Source organism: Nomascus leucogenys, chromosome 3 (genome assembly GCF_006542625.1).
Source record: "Nomascus leucogenys isolate Asia chromosome 3, Asia_NLE_v1, whole genome shotgun sequence".
NCBI classification, from domain to species: domain Eukaryota; kingdom Metazoa; phylum Chordata; class Mammalia; order Primates; family Hylobatidae; genus Nomascus; species Nomascus leucogenys.
Genome location: NC_044383.1, coordinates 128,040,911 through 128,068,891, shown reverse-complemented (window position 1 = coordinate 128,068,891; position 27,981 = coordinate 128,040,911). Strand labels below are relative to the sequence as shown.

At 38.0% G+C, this 27,981-nt stretch overlaps 1 pseudogene; it reads right to left on the bottom strand.

The window, feature by feature from the left end:
- LOC105739567 overlaps positions 1-14,880 on the bottom strand; it is a 78,904-nt pseudogene extending 64,024 nt beyond the window's left edge.
- Between the last annotated feature and the right edge of the window lie 13,101 nt (positions 14,881-27,981).

Below are 27,981 nucleotides of genomic sequence, written 5' to 3'. Positions count from 1 at the left end.
AGGCAGCAGTCAGCCGTGGTAGTGGCTGCTGGTGGGAAACGTCAATGAGGCTCCAGAAATGTGGATATGCAAGGTCTGTTGGGCACCCAGACAAGATGCAATCTGTTGTGATCTAGTCTCTCAATATGGTGCCTCGCTGTAAATGGTTAGGGCTCAAGGTGTGTGTGACACTCATTGTGAGCTTTCTCTTCAGGTCTGTCCCCAGGCGCTCCCTATGTTAGTCTAGGGGCCTAAGGCTCTAGGGTCTTTCCTGTGGTTAGCATGCAAGAGTCATAGTGGAAATTTGAACTACAGGAGTCACTCACTTACTCTTTCCCTACATTGGTGAGCCTTTGTAGGCTCCCAGCTGATCCTGGCCAAGTAGCCTACCTTGTTTTCCTCTTTATTTTCCCTTCAAGTGTTTCCTGTCACTTTTATGTTGAAAGTCTAGTGTTCTCCCTCAGATTATCTATTGGAAGTGTGTTTATCTACTCACTATTTTGGTTCTTCTTTGTGGAGGAGGCAAGTACCAGATGCCTCTAGTCAGCCATTTTGAAGCCCCTGTGTATACTTCTTTGTGTAAGCCACAGCATCCATAGTATGCCATCAATGAATAAGTGATATTCATATTAGAACTCCTAAAGGCAATGAGATCTCATTATAACAGAATGGTCAAATCAAATTTGAGGACTTTAACAACTAGCAATAATATTTGAAATAAGTGCAAATGAAAGAGGCAGAAGCACAGGAGGCCAGTGAAATAGGTTATTTGTTGACAATGTGTTTATAGAAAGAAAAGAAGACTTTGGAAATCTCCTAAGGAAGCTTCCTAAGGAGCATAATCATATTTAGATAGCATAGAATAGTCCAAAAATAAAGGTAAATCAGATATTTCTTGCTTGTAGGACAAGAAAAAAGAATGCTACTGTATTAGTCTGTTTTCACGCTGCTGATAAAGACATACCTGAGACTGGGAAGAAAAAGAGGTTTAATTGGACTTATAGTTCCACAGGTCTTGGGAAGCCTCAGAATCGTGGCAGGAGGTGAAAGGCACTTCTTACATGGTGGTGGCAAAAGAAAATCAGAAGGATGCAAAAGTGGAAACCCCTGATAAACATAACAAGAGTCACCTTTGCTCCAGTTTCCAAGTTCCTCATCTCCATCTAAGACCACTTCAGCCTGGATTTCATTATCCATATCATTATCAGCATTTTTGTCAAAGCCATTCAACAAGTCTCTAGGAAGTTCCAGACTTGCCCACATTTTCCTGTCTTCTTCTGAGCCCTCCAAACTGTTCAATTCTCTGCCTGTTACCCAGTACCAAAGTTGCTTCCACATTTTGGTGTATTTTTTCAGCAACGCCCCACTCTACTGGTACCAGTTTACTGTATTAGTCTGTTTTCATGCTGCTGATAAAGACATACCCGAGACTGGGAAGAAAAAAATGTTTAATTTGACTTACAGTTCCACATGGCTGGGGAGGCCTCAGAATTATGGTGGGAGGCGAAAGGTACTACTTACATGGAGGAGGCAAGAGAAAACGAGAAAGATGCAAAAGCGGAAACCCCTGATATAACCATCAGATCTCGTGAGACTTATTCACTACCATGAGAACAGTATGGGGGAAACTGCCCCCATGATTCAAATTATCTCCCACTGGGTCCCTCCCATAACACATGGAAATTATGGAAGTACAATTCAAGATGAAACTTGGGTGGGGACACAGCCAAACTATATCAGCTACTGAAAAGAAAGGAAAGTAAACATCAGTGGAAGAAACTAGAGTCTGGAATGTCATGTTTACATTCTGTTGAGACTTGACTTAAAGTGGAAAGCAAAAAATATAGTTTTTTGAAGCCAGTACAAATATTAAGCATGTATATATTAATTTATGTCTTTGGAGAGAGGATTAGCTGAAATTGGTAGTATCCAGGAAGAATCTTCAGACTATATCATTCTTTATTAATTTATTTGACTAGAGCAATTAAACATCAGACCTATAAGCACAAAACTTTATTTTGTATTTATCCTCTCTGAGTATGGTTATTACAAATTTATATTCCATCTTCTTAAAGCACAGTAACTCATTTTGGCTAATTCTTTAAATGATTTCTGCTAAATGACCATGTTTAGAAACCTTGTCTGTTTAAAATAACACAGGCTATCAAAATATGATTTTAGAAAGCATGTCTTATAGCTTATCTTAGCATAATTGAAGCTTTAGAGAGCAACACGCCATATAGAACTGATTTGTCAACAAAAATAAAGGAGAGAATATCTCAGAAATAAGTAGAATTTTAGATTTCCAAACAGATTATGAAATGTTGTCATTATTATGAAATATATAATTGCAAATGTAAAAAGAATCCATATAGTAATTGAAGAATGAGTGCCTATTAGCTGGTAAATTGGATTAAGGTATTCATTTAGACAAAATATGTACAGGGTATGCATGCTGAAAGTTTCCAGTGTTGTTGGAAAATATCGAAGCCCTAAATAAATGGAGTGACAGACTGTGTTCTTGGATTGGAGGATTAACATCATAAAGATATCTATTCTTCCTAAATTTATTTATAGGCTTAATGTAATTCCCATCAAAATCTCCATAAGGTTTTTTTGTAGACATAGACAAAATTATTCTTAAATAATGTCAAAAGGCTTAGATCCTGAAATTGATAATACAATCCTGACAAAGAAGAATAAAGCTCAAGGAATCACTCTACCCAATATTATGGCTTACTATGTAGCTACAGTAATCAAAATATGTGAAATTGGTAGAAAGAATAGAATGGAGAACACAAAATAGACCCATACAAATATTCAACTGATTTTTGACAAAACTGCAAAAGCAATTCAATGGAGGAAGGACAGTACATTGAAAAAATAGTGCTAGAGCAATTGGATATCCATGGACAAGAAAATAAATCTTGACCTAAATGTCATACCTTATATAGAAATTAACTCAGAATGAATTCTAAACTGAAATGTTGTAAAATGTAAAACTATAAAACTTTTAGAAAAAACAGAGAAGAAAATATGCAGAATCTAAGGCTAGGCAAAGTGTTCTTAGGCTTGACACAAAAAGCACAATCTATAAAAGGAAAAAAATTGATAAATAAATATTCATGAAAATTAGATAGAGCTGTAAAAACCTTGCCTCTTGTGATACTGATTGTTGCTCTTTTTAGACTTTATACATTTTCCAAGTCATATCGTAATACCACCTAGATTTATTTATGTGTGAAGTTATTAAAAACTGTTATTTTGCTCAATTAAAAGCTCATTTTAAAGATTTCAAAAAATATTCAAAGCAACTCAACATGCAACAGATAAAATAATTTGCTGTTAATTGGAGGAATTAATTAACAACTGTTAATTGAAGAAATTTTTCAGACACTTTATTATCTTTAGACAGATAAAATTGCTAGTTTTCCACTATTAACAGATGCTGTGGCTAATGATTTCTACAGTGGTGTACGTAGTCAATGTGTGAAACTTGCTCAAATGTGTATTTGATTATTTTAGTTGATGTTAAGAATCTTCTAGAATTTGCATAACTCACTATGGTTGATCTGCAACCAACCACAGAAACTACTGTTTCAAATAGATTGCATTTTTAGGAGCTGGCATATTATTCTCTGATTAATAACATTCTGCTTTCAAGCCGTTTAGCATCTGATTGAAAGGTTGAGAGAATCTACAAGAAACATGCTTATTAGTTTGAAGTCCCATGCCTTTTTGAGGAAAACTAGCTTTACCTACATAACCACAAAGTGTAATAAGTTATTACTTCATAATGTTCTTCCTGAGTCCTAAAATGGTGCTAGTATTCTGTTTCAATTTTATAGCCCTTTGAGATGGTTGATTAATCTAGAATAGTATGGAAAACATGACAGCCAAATAGTTTTAAAACAACAGAAAAAGTGTTGACTGTAATATTTTTCTTATATTGTTTTCTTTTTACAAGGGAATGTTCTTAAAAGCTTCCACACTGATAATAAAAGTCTTTATAAAACTGATGCTGTTTCTCACGCTCCATTGAACGGTCCCTTTTATCTTTGAAATTGATGTGAAAGCAAACTATTTATACTATGTTAACTTTAGTTTTTAAATTGCTTTTTGAAAATAAACATGAAAATAAAAATAAATATGTCTGAGACCCAAGAAATGGCCAAGCAAATGTAATTCATTTTATAAGGGTCATTAAAGCCTTGCATCTCTGTTGTATTGAAATAGCTAGCATCAGTGACAATCTAGAACATTGAATAATTAAAAAATTACCACTGTGCCCAGATTAAGAAAGAAAAATTTGGTTTTCCTCAAAGGTTAATATCCATGGAAAATCTGAAAACAAAATGTCCTTTACTCATGTAATATAAAGGTTAATTTCAGGCTTGGAAATCATGAACATGTAGTCAATAATAATCAGCTCCTTAAAACATCTTGGTACGCACACCTAATAGCAACTTCTTGGAGCTGTGGAACATTCTTAACTTTCAATTCTTCATATGAATATTGATGAAATAATAAGATATAAAAGGCCAATAGAAAGAAATTTAATGCATTTTAAAGGGTCAAATGTCATCTTCAGTTACAGCAACACTAAAGGTATATCTTTTTCATTCTCAAGATTATAATATTCAACACTTATGTTAGGCTAATGATATATACTTTTGTAAAGAAAATGAATCATTTTGAAATCCTTCTGAGGTCACTGTTTTGCTTCCTATCATCAGGACTGCCTTTAGCTTGCAGATTTCCATCAGAATGAGGAGAGAGGCCAGCTATGAAAAGAATTCTGTGAAGTCCCAATCAAAAGTGAAATGGCTTACATCAGAATGAAAATCAATGTACTGCCTCTTTCAGTGAGAGTCTTGCCTCTCCCACAACACACATAATGCCAGCTATGCTAAATAGCACAGTTATTGACACAGTTGACTTATATTCTGGCTCAATGTCCTTAATGAGCTTCAAGCTGTTAATAAACAGTTTGCAGTCACCAGTCTGGGATCCAGACTTTGACTGCATTGCTACAATGGCTCATTGCTGACAAATCAACTGGTATTCAAACATCCAGGAAGCAACCAGCTACAAAAGCTGCCAAGAGTGTGCCCTCTGCTGGAATGGTGGAGGAACCTCATTCTTGTTTGGTAGTTCGGCGTTTTCTGGAATCTAATACCTGAATTCCACTGACTAATAAACTTTACTTCTGGGGTCTGGTGCAAAAACATTGCTTGGGCTTTATAGTTGTGCTTGTAGAACACTGCTGTTGGAGCTCCACACAGGAGGAAGGTGAGGCTGGGTCTGGTTGGTCCCTTTAAAGACACCAAACCATATGCTACTTAAGGTAAATGCGTAAAAATTATGCTCAAAGGTCTCCTACTAGCATATTTTCTGTGTGGAGAACGTGTTGAAATCCTCTGAGAGGGAACATTTCATTCTCAAATAAACAACAGAATTCTTCCTGTTGGAACTTGGTAGTTCCCATTATGGCCCAATGGGGTTAGAAGCTATCTAATTATATGATAATTAATGGAAACATGGGCCGCAGAATCAGATAGCGGCAAGTCATTTCCTTTTTCCATTTTCACATGTGTGTGAATTTTAATATACATATATGACCATAAAGAACTAAGGCAAGTTAAAATGTTTCAGTAAACAGGTGTCGGAAATTATACATTAAATGAAGTATAAATAAATTTGTTCAATTGTTCTGGATAATGCCTGCTTTTGGATATTTTAAAACCAAGCAAATTTCTTATAGTGGCAACTAAATGGTTTTTACAGACTTATTATCAAGTACATTTTATCCATTGACTATACTTTTCTAATTGAGTTCTTATACATGAAAGTACATATTTGTAATGTTGATTATGCTATCCCAGTAATGATTCTATTAAGATAAATCAACTATTTATAAAAATGATATTGGACTCACTGAAGTCAGAAGATGTGATTTTTATGCCTGCTTTATCAAGTCACAGGATTTAGCTGGATCTCAGGTTACTCATTTATAAATGAGGAGATTGGCATAGTTGATATTTAAGCCTCTCCATTAAGCAATATATTGTGCGTTCACCTGGTCCACTGTACTAGGTATTTGGAATGAGAAGATAAAATTAGAAAGAAACATTATACTTTATGAATCTTTCTCAGACTCTAAAATGGTATAATATTATAATACTTGTTAATGAATCTCCATTTTACTGCATCGTGATTTCTTTATTATCCTATGAAGTTAATTAAAAGCAATGCAAAGAATTCATTACCTTTTTTTACTTTAATGAAAGTGGTACTGAATATAGAAAGTAGAGATTTAGAGGATAGATTTGCAGCTAAGAAAACCATTAACTCATTTTCCTCTTCTCCCTCTTTATCGTTATTCAATGAGTGTGCCTCCAAAATTAGATTTGATTCAAAATCTCTTTATCTGTTGTGTGACCTTGGAGGAAATTCTTTTACTTTTCATGCTCAGTTTTCTCGTCTATAAATAGGGGAGTATAATAGAGCTTGAGGAGCATCTAGGGCAGGTGAAATAAGACATTGTTTTGAAAAGCAGTTGGCTTGAAACTGTGCACTAGGCTCCTGGAAAATAGTGTTCATCAAAGTTGTAATAGTCAAGTTTCCTTTTCTTCATCCCTATTGGCTCTGACCTTATTCATTTTCTTTTGCCTGGTCTCCTCAGCTCTGATCTTCTGTATTTCAATCTATTTTCACATAAACATCAGAGATATGAATATTATTATATCACATATTTTCTTAAAACCTTCCATGCCTTTCATTACATGGTTGAAACCTCTGTCGCTATGCTCATTTCCAGAAACTCCCCACCCAGGCCTTATGGTCAACAGCCCTGTACTCCTTAGCAGGCTGTTTCTCAAGCATTGCTCCTCCTCTATTTTGCCTTTATGTTCACGTTTCCCAATTTGTCTGCATCTTGCCTTCCCTTCTCCAAATAAGGATCAACTACTGCACAATGTAGTAAAATACAAATATTTTAGTATAATACCTTTGTATGCCACAAGATTTGTTGGAATGAATGTGTGTGACTACCCTGTTTGATTTTGTTTTCTGAAGACATAAATAAAACAAAATCAAACAGGGTAGTCACACACATTTACTCTTAGTCAACATTCAGGGCTTCTTGTTTGGAGGTATTTGGGGAGATAGTTTGATAAGAAAATTCAATATGATCAATAATCTCAAAAGCTCTAAATAAGCATTGTAAAATTTTATTCTGGAAACAGCTAGAAATTATTAAATAAGGTGCATAAACTATGTTGTCATGCTAATTGAACCTCTATGAAGTGTTTTACTCTTCTGTTTTGGAGCAAAGAAAGTTAAATCTTTGCTTTTCAGGGCCATTCACATTGATTTGTAAGTATGCATTCGTTTAGATGTGAGATCAACAATTAATACATTTTTGGCCACAGCTCTAAAATGTGATGGCAACATAAAACGTCTTACCTGTATTCCTCATTCTCTGGGGGAAGGTGGGGGGAGGCCAATTATTTTTCAATTAGAGTAAACTTTGGAATCAATTTCTGTATTCCTTATACATTCCAGATTTTACTGCATTGGTGGTTAAATTGTTATATATTTTTTCAAATTTCCTACTGCTAAAACTTAAATTAAAAATCCATCTTGATATTGACTGGATGGTACATATTTTCCAAGTGTTCAAAGCAGTAGTGGTGAAGGGAGTGATGCAAAGCCCCAGTGGGTCAAAGGAGCAGAGAGCTGTAAGCCAGGAGAACCAAAGGCACAGCTGTAAACCTGATTGCACCTTGCTTACAACACTCTGACCAGGCGGTCCGTCAGTAAGGCGTACAAGTAGAAACCACACATTCACATGCATTCCTGGGATTCACAAGAACACTAGAGCTTTTTGAGCAGTTCCCAAATTTCAGTGTTGCCATGACAACCTCTGTATTCATCCTGAGGTGTGCACTGGTATCACATCTTGCCAAGTGATAGGATCACATGATGCCTCTGGGTAGCTATTTAAATTATCACCTTTTAAAATAGCGACAATTACAAAATTTTCACTTCACTGTGTATTAAGGTAGCAGGCAGCTCTCAGCAGAAGCAAAGTGATAATTTTTGTAATTATCTATCCACAAAGAAACATGTGACATCTCACAACCAGGAGCTACTACATTCTTAGTTGTAGGTAATAGAAAAATAAAAACTTTTCTCTTTTGATTCCTTGAATTTTGCTTTAAATGCATGTGTGACTCATAATTTCCTTGACCAAGGAATTAAGATGTGGTGTGGGGCCGGGCACAGTGGCTCATGCCTGTAATCGCAGCACTTTGGTAGGCTTAGGTGGGCGGATCACAAGGTCAGGAGATCGAGACCATCCTGGTCAACATGGTGGAACCACGTCTCTACTAAAAATACAAAAATTAGCTGGGCGTGGTGGTTCCTGCCTGTAGTCCCAGCTACTCGGGAGGCTGAGGCAGGAGAATAGCTTGAACCTGGGAGGTGGAGGTTGTAGTGAGCCAAGATTGGGCCACTGCATTCCAGCCTGGTGACAGAGTAAGACTTTGTTGTCCCGCTCCCCCCCCCAAAAAAAAGATAGGGTGTGGGATGGCTTATATAAGTGACCTTAGAAGAGAACAAGAAAAGGTTTTCTCATAATGGAACCTAGGAATTTAGGTTAAAGGATTAATTGGAAAGAAAGGGAAAATGCTATGGGATATTTTCTTTTTCACATTTGAATGCTGATCACTCTCATGCTTTAATCATTTTTCCCTAATTCCTTTACAGAGAAATAAGGGATACTAATTTGCAGAGATAAAACGATGCTTTTACTTTTTATGATACTAGAAATTCTGCAGTCCAGACAGCAAACACATAATTTGTAATCTTTAAAGAAAAAACTCCAGATATTAGAGATGATAATATATTTATAGAGATGTAATACTTGTTGGTATATTTTAGAAGATTAGCTTATCATAGGATTAATATTTACTTCTTTTTAACAGGTACATGTATCATTAAATTAATAGGTAAAGTGTTCTACTTTCCTAAGAAAAGAAAAATATTAGCTCTAAATAATATGTAACTATGCACAATATAATACATTAATTATTGAATAAATTATCTCAAACTAGAGAAAGTAAGGTATGACTGAAGCAAGTAATGTCTGCACATTTTAACAAGTCTTATGTTGAATATAGGTAATAACACATAGTTGAAGCTATGACATTCCATATTATTGTCATGAAAAGGTAGATTTTTTGCATAATTTTAGATAATAGTATTTTCAACATTTAGTGCTTTTCAACATAAGGTCTAAAACACAGAAAGTATTCAATACATATTTGCTGAAAGATTGAGTTGGGGTCTCATTTTAATATACTAGATGGTCATTAACATAGTTACCATAGAATATTACATGTCTTGAAGTAAAGAATGGAGATAGTATAGATTTAAACTATTATATATTTTCAAACTGCTGTAGAAAAAATAGTGGAAACAGATGATCCTGAAGGGACAGTGAAGAAGCTGCTTCTGGTGCAGGTTTGGAACTGACCTTGATCCATTTGGAGAAGTGGTTTAAGAGGATTGGGATGGGGAAAAGTAAGTCAAGTGAAATTACAAAGTATAAATTATCACCAAATCTGATCGGGAGGGCACCTGATTAGGGAGATCTTGGGGAAAGCAAGGTATCAATTTAGGGATTAAGAACACTTGGGTCCAGCAAAGAGGAGGCACTACAGCTGGTTTACTGAAGTTTATTTTGCAATGAAAACAGTTAAGAGAAACTGTCAACAGCATTGAGAATGACCAGAGCATGCCAAGGAGATAGCATTTCACAGCAGTACGTTTGTCGGGGCAGTAGGTCAATTTTCTCTCTCTCCATGCAAAACTTCAAGTCAGAAGGACAATTAAAATTGTGAAGAAGGCTCTAAACAGACACAATTGTAGCTTTTCTTTTCTTCAACCATGAAGAAGAAATTAGGAAAAAGTAGGAAAAAGTGAATTTCAAAGAATCGATCTGGAAGCCTGACAGGCTACCCACTGATTCTTTTGTATGTAGGATTTGCTTTTGCTAACTAATGGTTAGGAAAATTGTAATATATTTAAAAACATTTTTTTGTTCCTTTATTCAGCTGCAGTGAGCTAAAGACTCCACTCAAATGGTCTTAAACAATGAAATATATTACTTCATATGGAAATTCTAATAAAAATGCCAACGAGATTTGATGAAGTGATTCTAAACTTTTAGATAAGAAATAGGTTACTAGTAGAATTCAGTCTCGGCCGGGCGCGGTGGCTCACGCTTGTAATCCCAGCACTTTGGGAGGCCGAGGCGGGCGGATCACGAGGTCAGGAGATCGAGACCACGGTGAAACCCTGTCTCTACTAAAAATACAAAAAATTAGCCGGGCGTAGTGGCGGGCGCCTGTAGTCCCAGCTACTCGGAGAGGCTGAGGCAGGAGAATGGCGTGAACCCGGGAGGCGGAGCTTGCAGTGAGCCGAGATCGCGCCACTGCACTCCAGCCTGGGCGACAGAGCGAGACTCCGTCTCAAAAAAAAAAAAAAAAAAAAAAAAAAAAAGAATTCAGTCTCAAACCTAAAGGTTAATTACTTTTGGCCATATCCTCATCCCCATACCCCTTGGGGAAGGTGTATCATGGTATCTACACAACTTCTTATTCTTTTTTTCTTTTTATTCTCCAAATTCTTTCTTTCCCCAGATGGTTCATTTCTATATTCCTTCTCACCCTTCCCTCCTCTCCTCCCTCACCTTTTTAAACCTTTTCTTTGGTTAAAGGCACTTTTAATATTTAGTCATTGAGATTTCATAAGCTTTGTCCTGGGAGAACATTCCCTGGGAGAAATAGGTAAGGCTTGAATACAGGACAGAAGAGAGACAGATGGAATGAACTGATCTGTACCAGAGAAGCAAAAGGCCAGCAGCAGGCTGAGAAAAAAATACCTAGAAAAACCTAGGAGGTTCCAATAACCCATGGATTCTCAAGGGGTTTATCCCTTGGAGGATATGAAATTGAGGCAGTTCTCTAGTAAACCATGCCAAGTATGAACTATCCCTACATATGCATGAATCCCTGCTGTGGCTGGAGAGAATTTTCTTTGTCACAACAGATTTACTTTCCTTTCCCCTTGATATTATTCAAATACTTACTGACTCTATTCATAGCCTTGTTTCTAGTTCTGATGCTCTATGATGAGTCTAACCACCCACCAGCCTCCTGAACAGGACAGTCTTGTGCATACCCTCAACCATTTATTTCCCTCTTTCACCCGCTATTGATGTTTTTTTAGCACTGAAAAACATAATTTATTTGAATCATTCACAGCCTCTTAGTGAGTTTATACAAGTCAAGATGTTTTGCTTAGTAGAAAAAACACCACTTGTGTGACAATTGTCTTCAGAATTACAAGGGAATAAAAAAGTAGAAATCATGCTATTTGCTGTTTAGTTTCACTTCCAATATTACTTCTATTGGTAATAAAAGGAAATAACATGTTTAACCCAACATCAAGTTTTTACTTCTTCTTATTAAAAATAGTTTTCACAGTAGGGCAAGGAAGTCTTAAGTGAGAGAGGAGAATTTATTGACCAGTGTTTTATTAACAATAAAACTTGTTTTGTTTTTCAGACACATAAAGTGACTTAGAGGAAGAGAAAAAAATCCAGCCAAAGAGTAATTTTTTCTTGCTTTTGAGAGCGCTTCTGCACTTGCCTGAGATCTAATCACTTTTCCTGATGAATAAGATCATGGTGCAAGACAGAAGGAAGAAAAAGTATAGTGTTCTTTCAGTAATCAAACCAATGGTCAGAATTTAACATGGGTGGGTACAATTAAGAATGTTACAATTAGGGAGGGGGGAAACAAACTCAATAAAGAAGATGAGAATATCTTGCTTTGCCAAGTAATAGTAAAACATTTAAAGATTGTGGTGGCCTATATATTTATCACTGTATCACAATTTGACCATATTTATAGTAGAACTATTTTCCTTTCTAAAGTTCTGTTTCAATGAGTCATGGATTCATTTTCTTATTGCTTCTTTGGATTTTTTATGCTCTGTCTTTGAGATCTGAGGTCCTCCAAAGCTTGCACTTGTAGGTAGGGATTAATTCTTTGGATTTTCTTAACTTCATCCCTCTGTCAAAATTCAGCCATAACATTTCACTCTGTCTTCTAAACATTCTCCGTGGCTCATTGTGGCCATACTCATTGTGTCTACCTTATATAATACTATCCCTTAGGATATCTTCGACAAGGAATGATATACATTAATTACTCTACAATGAAGTCATTTCATTCTTGGCAGTTGACTGTCCTAAAAGGCTGGAATTTTAGGATGTTTGTTAGGATGCCCTGAACAAATAAGTTTCAGTGAGGATAAAGGAGAGTGTTGCAACCTGCAAGGTAAATCTGTGAAAGTTGTGTAGAATTAAGGAACTTGATAACCTAAAACAAACCCCATAAACACCATAAATTTACTTAAGGTTGGGCTCTCATATGATTACAGTATTGTGTAGATGGCATTGACATCGACCAAGTATTTTGTATTGATACTGGTATAAGAAGAAATACACAAGTATACTTTACTTACATAATAATAATATGACTTTCTGCTGAATAGGAAAAGATTCAGTCTCTGTATCTGAATCTGTTTAAAAATGAAACATATTCTTATATTTTAGGATATATTGATAAATAGTATCACTTGAAGACCCTCTTAGTCTCAGTATTCTATGTGGAGACTTTTAAAAAGGTAGTAGATAAGGTGGAAATATATATAAAAAAAGGCTTATCACAGTTTTTGTTAAGATCAAGAAAGCATCAAGTAGGAAAACATGTAAAATTTGTAAGGCCCCAAAATGATTAAAATGCAACACTATATTAGAATTATTTGTAACTCCAATTCCTATGGTAACCAAGATAATTGAAGTTGTAGTTGAGAATTTGGGTTTTTGCATCTGAATTTGTATACCAGTTCTACCACTTACCAACATTTTGAACTCGGAAAAGTCACACAATCCTGCTATACAGTCCTGTTGATTAAGGAGAATGGTAATATCCAGAGACCAAGAAGTCATCTTTCACTGAGTATGCATTTATCTTCGAAGAGATATAAATACTATATAAAGAGTGAACATTCTATCACTATGTAGTTAGATAATCATATTTAAATGGAGTAAGGGAATTGACAAGTAACTGCCTGAACCAAACTTGTTAAAATTTCTTCTTTTCCATAGTGGAAACGGGATTTCTCCCAGACTTGAGGACTGAAGAAGGCGGAGATTGCTCACTGGAATTTGCATTTCCTGAGTTCAGCTGCTACAGACAGGAAAGCACACTTTTAGGTGAGGTTAATATGGTAAGATTGCATGATGGTAGTAGTTTTTCCAGTAAAGACTCTAACTTAGGCAGTGGATAGAGAAATCTTGGGGACCATTCAACCTTGGAGGTGTAGTCTTCAACTCAACACACCAGCTCATTACAAATAGCTGGTCACATGATGTCTCTTTGGCCTCAGTGCATTACCAATCTTAGAATCCTAGCTCATTGAAAAACCTCTCAATGGAGCTTCCTTTAATACTGCCCTAGGGCTCTCTGATTTCTTTTCAGGAATCAGCAGTACTATTTTCCTCCACTGGTAAATACTAGTGGGGAGAACTCAGCACAATATCCCTCCTTGGGTTTACTTATTTCTGTGTTTGGGAATTACCTACATTGATTCACGTGACTCCGCTTTACATAGTACGCCAACCTCAGAGTTCCCAGAAATATATTCAATTTCACACTCTTACCAAGTATCTTAATCTCCACACTAAAATGGTACTGAGTTTTCTTTTGTTTTTAATTTATTCTTTAATTCACATTTTGGTGTTCCCTTTGCAAAAAGATCAAGATAAGCCCTGTCTATGTTGTAAAAGTACGAAGTATTAGTACTGATTAGCACATTCAAGCTGGTGCATGCATAGGTCTCTCGCCATGAAGATAAGAAAAAAAAATTCTTTAGAAAGGGGCATGCGGTACATGAAGGTTGACTACCAGGACTTTTTGGACTGTGAGTGTTCTCTATCACTGTGGTAGGAGTATGTGTAAGGCTCTGCTAGGTTGTTTTCAGGAACTCAACTATTCTTTGTTTAGTGGAAATTTTTTCTGAGGCCTGACAAGGCATTGATGAATATTGCTGCCTGCCAAGGAAGTTAAAAGTTTCAATTTCTTGGTGTACAGGTTTTCATCCACCTGTCCATCCTCCCTTTCCTTCTCTTCTCCTTCCTCTCCCCTCTCCTCTCCTCCTCTCCTCTTCCCCCTCCTCCTTTCCTCCTCCCCCTCAATGAATCTTTCAATGGGAAATTTGAGGAGTTATCTAGCCATCATTTAATCTCAAAATCTCATTCATAATTTTATTATAATGGATGGTGCCAAAGTAAATGATCTCTGTAGGCTAAATTTACTTTACTGAAATTAGTTTGAATGTGTAAACAAGTTGGTATCACTACTGAACTTAATTTAACATTTTAATTAGATGTCACTATTCCCAAGCCCAGAGTAATTGCCTTGTGATTTCAAGGCCTTTAAGCATATTTGCTTAAGTAGGCTATGACTAATGCTTCTTATTTTCCTGGAAAAATTATTCATAGCCATGATTTTAAAGAGATAAGTTTCTATAACCTTTGTGTAAGGGACTTGGAGATGTGTACCTGTGGCCTCTGTGCTCCGCTGAGCACCGAGCTGATTGACTCATCTGGATGGCTATGTGGACATCTCCTTCCTTCACAGAGTCCCCTATTTGTTTCTTCTGAGAGTAAAGACCTTCTCCATTAGAGGAGTTCTGCTTTTTGATACCTCTAGAATGGAAAGCCTTTGGAAGTATGATGCTCTGGCTAAATAGATTTGCCATTTTTTTTAAAGTGTGTTTGTGTGTGTGTACGTGTGTAGGTTGGAGGTACATTTTTAAACTCAGATAATTGTCTGAGTTTAAATTGTAAATTTATTAGAGTTTACTTGACATTAACTCTTTTCCCTTAGTGGTTTACTATTCTATGCCAATACTGACAAAGATCAGAAAAATTATGCCAGAACGGCTCAGTGTCATATAAATTGTAAAAACAAAACTTTTAAATTTGAGCCAGAAAACATAACCTTTCCCTTGCTTTAGTTTTTGTTTTGTTTTAAACATGTATAGCCCCATTTGGATATGCTTGACTTTACTTTTTATAATATTGCTGTTTTAAACTTCTCATCTGAATGATGTATCTATAATATATAGTGAATTATCACTGGCCATACTTGGGTTTCTTAGTTGGCTGATATTCAGCATATCCAAGACATGTATGATCTCTGCTCACCATCTTGTCTTCTCTAGCATGCTTGCCTATGTGCCCCATAAATTCACTAACACCCACACCTCACACTTTTGATCTTACTTCTGCATGTTTTTTATTTGTTTGTTTTTTACTTTTGTGAGTGGCAATCTCATCCAGGAAAAGAAATGTGGTATTTCCCTGGTTCATCCTCACCCTCTTCAACCAATTAACAATCAAATTCTTTCACTCAGCAACTGCAGTTCAAGGTATATGGTTCATTTATGAAGATAGATAGACCATGGTATGGGCCATACAAATATCTAAACAAATTTAAAAGGATTGAAATTATGCAAAATATATTTTCTGATCACTATGAAATCATATATATGTAAAATTAAAAATTACATATATTTACATACTTATAAATATTTGGAAATTAAGCAGATTATTTCTAAAGAATCATGGGTAAAGTAATAAGTTACATGGAAAGCTAAAAATATTTAAACTAGATGATAATAAAAATACACATTAAATTTTGGAATATAGCTAAAACATATTTAACATACCCTTTTCATAATAATATATGTAGATAATGTAAAAATGAAGCTAAACAGGAATTGTTAATAATTATTTGAAAATAAATTAATATGCTTCTGTAGAGGAAAACAAAAAGAAATACGCTTGAAAAGAAATTATCACTCTCTTGATTGGGAAATATAATGTCAATCCCCAAAATAAGAGATAGCCATTACAAATATTCATAGACGAATATTTGTAATTTTTGATGCTTACGTTAGTGAATTTCATGAAAGTGTCTATCTTATTCACTGGTCATTCAGGTATCTGCAACATAATAGGTGTTTAATAAATATTTATTTATGGAATCAACCTTCTTTATGTGTCACTTCTTGCTGACACTTTACAACTCTTTATATTCATTCTTAGCCAACTTTTTCCTGTTTATTTTCCTTATAAAATGTGCAAAAGTTAGAAACTATGAAATGGCTATCTCTTATTTTTGGGATTGACATTACATTTCCCAATCAAGAGAGTGATAATTTCTTTTCAAGTGTATTTCTTTTTGTTTTCCTCTACAGAAGCATATTAATTTATTTTCAAATAATTATTAACGATTCCTGTTTAGCTTCATTTTTACATTATCTACATATATTATTATGAAAAGAGTATTTAAGGCAGGGTGTAGTGCCTCACACCTGTAATCCCAGCACTTTGGGAGGCCGAGGCGGGTGAATCACGAGGTCAGGAGATCGAGACCATCCTGGCTAACACGGTGAAACCCTGTCTCTACTAAAAATACAAAAAATTAGCCGGGCGTGTTGGCGGGCGTCTGTAGTCCCAGCTACTCGGAGAGGCTGAGGCAGGAGAATGGCGTGAACCCGGGAGGCGGAGCTTGAAGTGAGCCGAGATCGTGCCACTGCACTCCAGCCTGGGGGAGAAAGACTCCATCTCAAAAAAAATAAATAAATAAAAATAAAATAAATAAATAAATAAAATTTAAAAAAGTAAAAGAAAAGGATATTTAAGACACAGGTAACAAAATTAAGAGAATAGTAAATTTTTACTAGTTTACCACAGACATATAGTTGAATAAAAATATAAGTTTTATGATAGAACTATTCTTAGAAGAATGCATTGTATCAACATAGATTCTATCTTCTATTAGAAAAGTGTGAATGGAGCCCTAGATTCTACTGTTTTTGGGTTAATGACCTCATTCTTTTCAAGTAATAATACCTTGATGTTTGACATTGATTGACTGTAATTTGTGACTGCCAATTCTGTGTTCTTCTGTCATTGTCGTTCTCTGTAATTTTAGAGATAAAGTTTTACACACATAGTGATCTCAATAAATATTAATGCATAAATACTGAATTGGTATGATATCAAATTTCTCAGCACCCTTTCCCATAGGAATAACTCCTGGATTATTTTCCCAACACCTAGAATAGACTTTGCTTTCCATTTAATAACTCTATGAAATAAATGAAAGTCCATAGCTCTTTCTTTAAACAAAAAAGGAAAAAAAGTTTAGTTTTAATATGGGTACTGATAAAAACTTTGGGCCGGGCGCGGTGGCTCATGCCTGTAATCCCAGCACTTTGGGAGGCCGAGGCGGGTGGATCACGAGGTCAGGAGATCGAGACCATCCTGGCTAACACGCTGAAACCCCATCTCTACTAAAAATACAAAAATTAGCAGGGCGTGGTGGCAGGCGCCTACAGGAGAATGGCGCGAACCCGGGAGGCGGAGCTTGCAGTGAGCCAAGATCGCGCCACTGCACTCCAGCCTGGGCGACAGAGCGAGAGACTCCGTCTCAAAAAAAAACAAAAAAACTTTGAAGAACTAATTTCCCCAGTCTGTAGCTCTAGCTCTACGTAGCTTTTCTAATGAAAAATATGTGAGGAAAGTTTACAGAGGTGGTCTTGCTACAAGAGTCATGGTTGTTGCCTGGAGAGAATTACCCTCTTCATGTTGAGAAATGTTGACATATGCTGCACAGGACAGTACTTAAAAATTAGACTCACTTTGACATTTTGACAAATAAACATGCGTGCTAATTTTTCAAAGCAGGCACAGATGACTGATTATTTCATCAAACACTTGATCTAAGATCATAAGTGGTGCCAAGCCAAAATTAATCAGCAATTTAAATGACTGACAGGTTGTTTAAAGTCTAAATCCCTGCCATACAACTTAGTGCTCTGGGATTAGTCTCCAGAGGCAAAGAGGGTAGAGAAAGAAAATATCATTTATTTGAAATGTATTTCATTAGTTTGACACAAATAGAATATCTGTTGTATAAAGCATTTTTAGAAAAACCAAAAAGGGCAAGTTGGATTATAAATGGGTGTGGATTATTTAAAAACAAATAGTAATTTTTTAAAAATAAATCATACACTAGATTATCATTCCAAAACTGAGAATCCAAAATGCTGCAAAATCCAAAATTTTTTGAGCTTCAACATAATGTCCAGAGAAAATACTGCTTGCTTTTGTTCCACCAGTGAGTACGTATAATGCAAAAATTCCAAAATCTGAAAACATCTGAAATCCAAAACATTTCTGTTCCCATACATTTTGGATAAGGGGTACTCAGGCTATATTTACAGAGTAAAGCACATCAAAAGAAAAGAAATAGGAACAAGACAAACCACTATTTATAGTTCGATTCATTTTTTCAATCTTTTATTCTATTTAATTTTCTTTTGTTCCTTCTATATTTGAACACCATTTTCTCCAAATAAAAAATTGGAGACATGTTCTATATAATATTTTACAAAGTTTTTTGGCTTCTAATTAGCAATTTATTTTGGATATATTTTCCTCATACTGCATATAACTCTGATCCTTTTTACTGTTATGGTATAGAGGCATTTCATTAATTTTGAATCCAGCTTCTTGTTACGACTATGGTACGATAAATACTTGTGCATGTAAGTGCAATGGTTTTACCCAATACAGTTAGAATTTGAGGTTGGATAATCCAAAGATAGTTAAATTGAAGAATTATAAGAATATAGCATAAAGACACTAATTTGTAAATGCAAAGTCACTTAATACATTGGGCCAACACTAATCAAATTCCTATGCCATCGTCTTTTGCATAAGCCACTGGTTTTTTGCATTCAGTTTGACTTTTGTAAGAAATTTCCTGAAAATGTGCACATGTAGAAATTATTGCAGAATTATCTCAGTGTTTTTTTTTTTTTTTGCTGTATTTTATGTTCAATTTGACAGTACATTTCAGGGACTTGAGTTTTTGAGGTCTCTCCTAAACTTTCAGAAAGTTGTTTTTGACAGAAACACTTATCTTTTTTATTGATCTATATAATGTAACTGCCCAACAGGTTCTTGCTGCACACTGCACAAAGACCATGGCATTGCAGTAAATAAATAATTTAATAGACATGACTCTGGCTACACCATATGGGAGATGGAGTTATTACTCAAATCAATCTCATTGAAAGCTTGTAGGTTAGGAGTTTTTCAAAGGTAGTTTGTGGAACGGGGTGGGGATGGCTAGACAATGGATGCCTGTTGCTGATTGGTTGGGGGGTGCAATCATAGGAGTATGGGAAATGATTCTCCTTTGCTCTGAATCACTTCTGGGTGGGGCCTCAGAAGCAGCAGGTGGGTCCAGGTTGAGTCATCATATGTGTCAGGCATGCAAAAAATCTGAAAAGATATCTCAAAAGCCAATTTTAGGTTCTGTAATAGTGATGTATTCTGCAGGAGTAATTGGGGAAGTAGCATATCTTGTGACCTCTGGAATGATGGCTGGCAATCTTCCTTCCCTTCCTTCCTTCCTTCCTTCCTTCCTTCCTTCCTTCCTTCCTTCCTTCCTTCTTTCCCATTTTTTTCTCCTCAATCATTGCTGCATTCCCCTGCCCCCTACTTTTCCTCCACCTCTTTGTCCTCCCCCTTCTCTTCCTCTTTCTGTTTCTTCAAGATATCCTTGGCTAAAATCTGTATTAGTCAGGGTTCTCTAGAGGGACAGAACAAATGGGATATATGTATATATAAAAGGGAGTTTATTAGGGAGAATTGGCTAACACGATCATAAGGTGAAGTCCCACATTAGACTGTCTGCAAGCTGAGGAAGAAAGAAGTTGGGAGTGGCATAGTCCAAGTCCAAAAGATTCGTAAACAGGGAAGCCAACAGGGCAGCTTTCAGTCTGTGAGCAAAGGTCCGAGAGCCCTTGACAAACCACTGGTGTAAGTCCAAGAGTTCAAAGTTAGAAGAACCTGGAGTCTGATGTCCAAGGGCAGGAAGGAAGCAGCCAGCATGGGAGAAAGATGAAAGCCAGAAGACTCAGCAAGCCAGCTCATTCCACCTTCTTCTGTCTGCTTTGTTCTAGCTGTGCTAGCAGTTGATTGGATGATGCCCACCCACATTGAGAGTTGGTCTCCCTCTCCTAGTCCACTGACTCAAATGTCAATCTTCTCTGACAAAATCCTAACAGATACACCCATAAACAATACTTTTCCGGCTATCTAGGCATCCTTCAATCCAATCAAATTGACATCTAGTATTAACCATCTCAGCTATTCTTGGGAATTTTATATTTCTATGAAATTTTTTGATAAGCTTTCCATAAATAAGCTATGTGAAATTTTAACTAAAATTGCATTAAATTCATAGATTATTTTGTGAAGAATTGCCATTGATTTGGGTTGGCTGTATCCTCACTCAAATCTCATTTTGAATTGTATTCCCATAATTCCCATGTGTTGTGGGAGGGACCCTGTGGGAGATAATTGAATCATGGGGGTGGTTTTTCTCATACTGTTCTCCTGGTCATGAATAAGTCTCATGAGATCTGATGGTTTGATAATGGGAAATATGAAGTCTGTTTTGCTCAGCTCTCATTGTCTCTCCTGCCTCCATCATGTAAGAAGTACCTTTTGCCTTCCACCATGATTGTGAGGCCTCCCTAGCCTGTAAGTCCATTAAATCTCTTTCTTTCGTAAATTGCCCAGTCCCAGATATGTCTTTATCACCAGAGTGAAAGCAGACTAATACAGTAAACTGGTACCAGTACAGTGGGGTGCTGCTGAAAAGATACCTGAAAATGTGGAAACAACTTTGGAACTGGGTAACAGACAGAGGTTGGAATAGTTTGGAGGGCTCAGAAGATGATGGGAAAATGTGGGAAAGTTTGGAACTTCCTAGAGACTTGTTGAATGGCCTTGACCAAAATGCTGATAGTGATATGAACGATAAGGTCAAGGCTGAGGTCATCTCAGATGGAGACGAGGAACTTGTTGGGAACTGGAGCAAATGTGACACTTGTTATGTTTTAGCACAGAGACTGGTGGCATTTTGCCCCTGTCCTAGATTTCTGGAAGCTGAATTTGAGAGAGATGATTTAGGGTATGCAGGAGAAGAAAGTTCTAAGCATCAAGGGATTCAAGATGTGACTTGGGTGCTGTTAAAAGCATTCAGGTTTATAAAGGAAGCAGAGTATAAAAGTTTGGAAAATTTGCAGCCTGACAACGCAATAGAAAAGAAAATACCATTTTCTGAGCAGAAATTCAAGCCAGCAGCAGAAATTTGCATAAGTAACAAGAAGCTGAATGTTAATTCCCAAGACAATGGGGAAAAAGTCTCCAGGACATATTAGAGGTCTTCATTGCAGCCCTTCCCATCACAGCCTGGAAAATAGGAGGGAAAAGTCGTTTCGTGGACCTGGCCCAGGGTCCCTGTGCTATGTGCAGTACAGGGACTTGATGCCTTTATCTCAGCCACTCCAGTCTAAAAGTGGCCAAGGTGTAGCTGGGGCCATGATGTCAGAGGGTTCAAGCAACAAGCCTTGCAGCTTCCATATGGTGTTGAGCCTGCAGGTGCACAGAAGTCAAGAATTGAGGTTTGGGAACTTCCGCCTAGATTTCAGAGGATATATGGAAATGCCTGGATGTTCAGGCAGAAGTTTGCCACAGGGGCAGGGCTCTCATGGAGAACCTGTGCTAGGGCAGTGCAGAAGGGAAATGTGGGGTCAGAGCCCCCACACAGAGTGTCTACTGGGGCACTGCCTAGTGGAGCTGTGAGAAGAGGGCCACCATCCTCTAGACCCCAGAATGGTAGATCCACTGACAGCTTGCACTGTGTGCCTGGAAAAGCTACAGACACTCAACACCAGCCTGTGAACGCAGCCAGGAGGGAGGCTGTACCATGTGAAGCCACAGAGGCAGAGCTGCCCAAGACCATGGGAGCCTACCTCTTGAATCAGTGTGACCTGGATGTGAGACATGGAGTCAAAGAAGATCATTTTGGAGCATTAAGATTTGACTGCCCCATGGCCGGGAGTGGTGGCTCATGCCTGTAATCCTAGCACTTTGGGAGGCTGAGGCGGGTGGATCACAAGGTCAGGAGATCGAGGCCATCCTGGCTAATACGGTGAAACCCCGTCTCTACTAAAAATACAAAAAATTAGCCAGGCAAGGTGGCATCTACCTGTAGTCCCAGCTACTCGGGAGGCTGAAGCAGGAGAATGGCGTGAACCTGGGAGGCAGAGCTTGCAGTGAGCCGAGATTGCTCCACTGCACTCCAGCCAGCCTGGGCGACAGAGCAAGACTCCGTCTCTAAAAAAAAAAAAAAAAAAAAAAAAAGAAAAGATGTGACTGCCCCATTGGATTTTGGACTTGCATGAGGCCTGTAGTCCCTTTGTCTTGGCCAGTTTCTCCCATTTGGAACTGGTGTGTTTACCCAATGCCTGTAGCCCCATATTGTATCTAGGAAGTAACTTGCTTTTGATTTTACAGCTCATAGGCAGAAGGGACTTGCCTTGTTTCAGGTGAGACTTTGGACTGTGGACTTTTAAGTTAATGCTGAAATGAGTTAAGACTTTGGGGGACCGTTGGAAAGGCATGATTGGTTTCGGAATGTGAGGACATGAGATTTGGGAGGGGCCAGGGGCAGAATCATACGGTTTGGCTGTGTCCACACCGAAATAACATCTTGAATTTTACTCCCATAATTCTCACATACTGTGGGATGGACCCATGGGGAGATAATTGAACCATGTGGGAGGATTCTCCCATACTGTTCTCCTGCTAGTGAATATGTCCATGAGATTTGATGGTTTGAGAGGGGGAAACCTGCTTCACTTGGCTGTCATTCTGTCTCTTGCTGCTGCCATGGAAAAAGTGCCTTTTGCCTTCTGCCATGAATTGTGAGGCCTCCCTAGCCACGTGGAACTGTGAGTCCATTAAACCTCTTTCTTTTGTAAATTGCCCAGTCTTAGGTATGTCTTTATCAGCAGTGTGAAAAGAAACTAATACAGCCATCTTTACCATATGAAATGTTTTTATACAGGAACCTGGCTACAGTGTCAAGAATAGACTCTATGAGAGTATGGTGATGAGGGTGGGGAAGGTGGCAAAAATATAGTCAGATATATCAGTTAAGAGGCTACTAAAGAAATGTCAACAAGACTGATACTGGCCACTCACATCAGGCTAGTGGCAACAGACGTGATAAATGGTCCATTTTGGATATGTTTTTTAAAATAATCCGAAAGATTTCTTGATTAATTTGTGTGATATCTGAGAAAAATAAAAGAGTAAAGAATGGTTTCAGAGTTTTTGGTTGGAACAACAAAAATAAATTAAATGGAGAACACTGTGGGCAGAACAGATTCTGGGGAGAAATATCAAGAGTTAAGTTTGAAGCATGTTCAATTTGAGATGTCAGTGAAAGAGGGTGGAGAGAGGTCTGAGCCAGAAATAGAAATGTAACTGAACTCAAGTCCAGCTGCCCATCACTGGAAAGCCAAAATACAAGAAGTGAGATGTGGTGAAGGGAAAGCAACTTTATTCAAATGCTGGAAGTTGGGAAATGGCCGGGCTTATGCCTCCATAAGCCATTTCAAAACTGTAGGTAAGCGAGTGAGTTTCAGAAGAGAAACTTGGCATGAGAGGTATGCAGGTGTGGGGCAGCGTACAGGGTGTCTGTGTCTGGTTCTGATGGCTATCGTAGGAAATTGTCCACCTGGAGTGTGGGCTGGCACCATCTTAACAATGGCCAGGTTGTAGATTAATTGCTATGGGTAACCCTTAGATGGGGAGAGAGAATTCTGCTGCTGGCTCTTCCTGCCTGTTTTATTTCAAGATTAGCTCCTGGAATTTCTAAGCAAGCACTTAATTAGATACATGAATGCAGTGCAAGGGACTGCCTGGTGAGAAAGGAGAGAAACAGTTTCAAAGTACATTTGAAGGCTAAGATTAGAGAGAAGGAAAAATAATTTTTAAAATGCATTTTAAAGTCAAGCCACTCAATTACAACTCCCCACTGTCAACTTCCATTTTATTTCTTTAGAAGGTGGGTGATGTATTCAATCTAGCTACTTCCTCCTGGATGGAGATGTTCAGGGAATGTAACCAGTCTACGTGGATTTGAAAATATTCCTGAATACCTGGACTTATAGGAGAGATCTGTTGGAGGGCTCAGGAGCCCTCACATTCATACAGAATGTATGGCAATAGTATAATCCCCGGCAAAGAAGCACACCTATTTCTAAAATCATCGCTAGAATTATGAGCAGCTTTTTCCACCAAGAAGTTCCAGGCCCAAACAAATAAGATAGCCATTGGTCTAGTGACATCATAGGGTCAGACATAGCATTAATCTGTTTGTGTGTATCCTAGAAGGATAGAAATGTTCCCTTAGTTACCTGGAATATATATACAATATTCAGTTTTAATAATGGCACAAGACACAAGGTCCCCTTTGTGCAGCAAAGATATCCAAAGCCGTGCAGTTCTTCAGAACAGCTTCTTGCATGTAGGTCATCCCAGAGTTTACTAAGGAGATACTTTGGAGGCTGTCATTGAGAACCCACTGGGTATAATTTGCAAGGGTTTCTACATATTGGATGACATCTTCAATCCCTGCTAATGGCATAAGGATTGAAGCCAAATAGTCATGCCAGTGAGAAATGGATCTGGTCCATGTCTTAATTAGGTGTGGGGGATTAGCAAATTTGTGAATGTACTTTTTCCATTGCCCTTGCACCCATGGGAAACCTAAAGTACACTGTTCTAGTCATTCCAATTGGCAAGCAAGGTGAGAGATTAGGGCCACACAGCCATTCAGTGCTGTTGGAATAATACCAGTTTAAGCCGGAACACTGAGACCAATCTGTGGCAAACAAATCTATGGCTTGCAAAACTATGGTATGCTGACAGTGTTCTTGGGAAATCAAGCTCATTATTCAAATAAGATTGGGTGAGGAGCCACAAGTGTCATTTTGATGCTTCCAGTATAGAGGAGCTACTTGACTCAACTGCCCTGCAGTTGATGTCAACCAAATGAAACCATCCCAAATATGAAGAAAAACTTCTTTACAGTGAGAATTGCTAGATTTTATCTTAGGACTTAGTTGCAGATTGGTTATAGCTATTCACATATTCTCATGTGATATTCATTGAGCAAGGCTTCCCATGTCTGGAATCACTGAGAGTTTTATTAATTGGCCAGTTGATCACATTGCTCCTGGTTGTGTAAGCCATCACACCACCCTATTGTTTAAAAATTTTTGTTTTTTGAGTCAGGGTCTCACTCTGTCACCTAGGCTGAAGTGCAGTGATGTGACTATAGCTCACTGAAACCTCAACCTCCCTGGCTCAGGGAGCCTTAGGCTCCTGCCTTAGGTTCCTGAGTAGCTGGGACAACAGCTGGCATGCACCACCTTGCCTGGCTAATTTTTAAATTTTTTTTGTGGAGACGGGGTCTTGCCATGTTGCACAGGCTGCACTTGAACTCTGGGGCTCAAGCAGTTTTCCCACCTTGTCCTCCCAAAGTGTTGGGATTATAAGCGTGAGCTACAGTGCCCGGCATATTGTTTCAGAATTTTAATGAATGTTTTCAGATACTGCCAGTCATTTCCCTGCATAGGTAAAACCTACTAAGGCAGGCCAGAGGTGTTGGAAAAAAGTTATTGACCACAGATTCAGCAAATTTTCTTATTGTAAACTGTGCATAGTGCTGTGCCTACTACAGCAAAAAAATTATTAGTTTTAGTGAGCACAAAAAACGTATTTATTATGATAAAAACTAATAAGAGCTCTATATTATGAGAGCAAAGAAAGAAGTTTCTACTTATTGTCAAGATTCTTTTAAAGAAACAATTTAGGTCTCTCTCTGATTCACAGGTCCAGGCAGGTTGGTTATCTGAGGTGGAGAAGGGACAGCCTTCACCTGAGTATGATATATCCATGGCTTAACGCCAGACAGCTTCACTAATGAGTGGGTGGTTAGCAGTTCATTGATATCCTGTCCACTTTTCAGCAGCTGTTGGTCTTGTCCTTTGTTTTCCCAAGACTTCAGCAGCACTTTATCTCCTGGGTAGAAAGGGTGAAGAGGCTTGTCTGTGGGATATGCGGACCTGGAAAGGGAAAACTGATGCATAGTTAGTAATGTCTGCCCTAATTGTTGTTTATGTTGTTTCATTCTTGGTTCACCTACTAGACTGAAGGTGGGATTCCCAGGGAGGAGTTTTGGAAGGATCACCTATAAATAATTTTTAAAGGGGTTAACCCTAGACTGCTTCAGGGCACTACTCTGATAAAGGCAATGGGTATGACCCTTTCCCAACTTAAATCCATTTCCTGATGGAGATTAGCCACTACCTTTTTCAAAGTTTGGTTTATTTTTTCTGTCGTTCCTATTGACTATGGACACCATGATGAATGCAATTTCCATTTCATCTGTAATGCTTGACTTGTCTTCCCGGTAACCTCGGAAACAAAAGAAGAACCACTGTCACTTTGTACAGAGCAAGGAAGTGCAAAACGAGGAGTTATTTCATTTAGCAAAGCTTTTGCTACTTCTATGGCCTTTACAGACTCAGTGGGAGTATCCTTCAATCTATCCTGAGAACATGTCTACAAATACTAAGTAGAAATTTATAGTTTTCACTGGCTCTGGGCCTCTGTGTGAAGTCAACCTGCCAGTCTTTATATGGACTCAGCCTTTGGTGTTGTACTCCTTTCTTGGGTGGACTATGTTCAGTTTTGGGATTACTTTTTGCACACAGGTAGAATCCTTGTGTGATTTTCTGGATGGTTCTCCAAATGTGTGGCCCTCTGAGGTAGGGCTGTATTAAGTCAACTAGGGTATCATAGTGGGTTCCTTCATGTAAATGTTTGAGAATTGAACAAACCAAAGTCTCTGGAGCCAAAGATCCCATGAGTGTAGTCTTCCAAGATGAACTAGGGTCTGCATTAGTTAACCCTCAATCGTGGGCACACTCTTCATCCTCCTCAGTATAGCAAGGCTCGAGTCTGGTAAGTCCAAAGAGGTATGACAGCCCTCAAGCACCTGTGCTTCCCAGGCAGCCAAATATGTGTCTTTGTTGGCTGCTTGGTTCCCTTTTTGATGCCCTGGGCATTGCATTATGGTGACTTGAGCAGGTGGAGTGACTGCTTCCAGCAGGGCAAGGATTTCCACTAGATGCTTAATGTTCTTATTTCCTGAGGCCAAGAGGACTTGTTCTTTCCAAATAGCCCATGGGCATATACCATCATAAAGACCTATTTGGGGCCAATGTAAGTGTTTACTCACTTCCTCTGGGACAATTCTAAAGCTCTGGTGAGAGCAATCAGCTCAGCTTTTTGTGCTGTAGTGCTAGCAGGAAGGGCATGAGCCTCTATTACCTTACCTGTGGTCACCATCACATACCTGGCTTGGTGTCTATCTTCTATGAAGCTGCTTCCACCAGTGTAGAGCTCCCAGTCTGGAGTGATCATCAATCGATCTGACAGGTCCACCTCTTAGAGTAAGCCACATTAAGGATTTCTAGACAATTGTGTTTCAATTCTTGATCAGGATCAGTGGCTGGAAGCAAGGTGGCTGGGTTTAAGGCTGTGGTGGTTTATAAGGTGACATTTAGGTCATCCAGAAGATGACCTAATTTATTTACCCATTTCCTCTGCAGTAAGCCAGTAGCCTCACTTCTTTTCTAGCAAAGTTAGCACCTGATGAGGCACAAATATGGTGATGGACTGTCCTAGGGTAAACTTTTCTGCTTCCTGTGGAATTTTACAGGTGGCAGCCACTGCCCAGAGATAAGGGACCCATTCTTCAGTCATTTGATCCAATTGTTTAGAAAAATGTGCTCTAGGTTGTGAGGTATCCCCCAACATTTGGAATAGCATTCCTAGCCCTATATTCT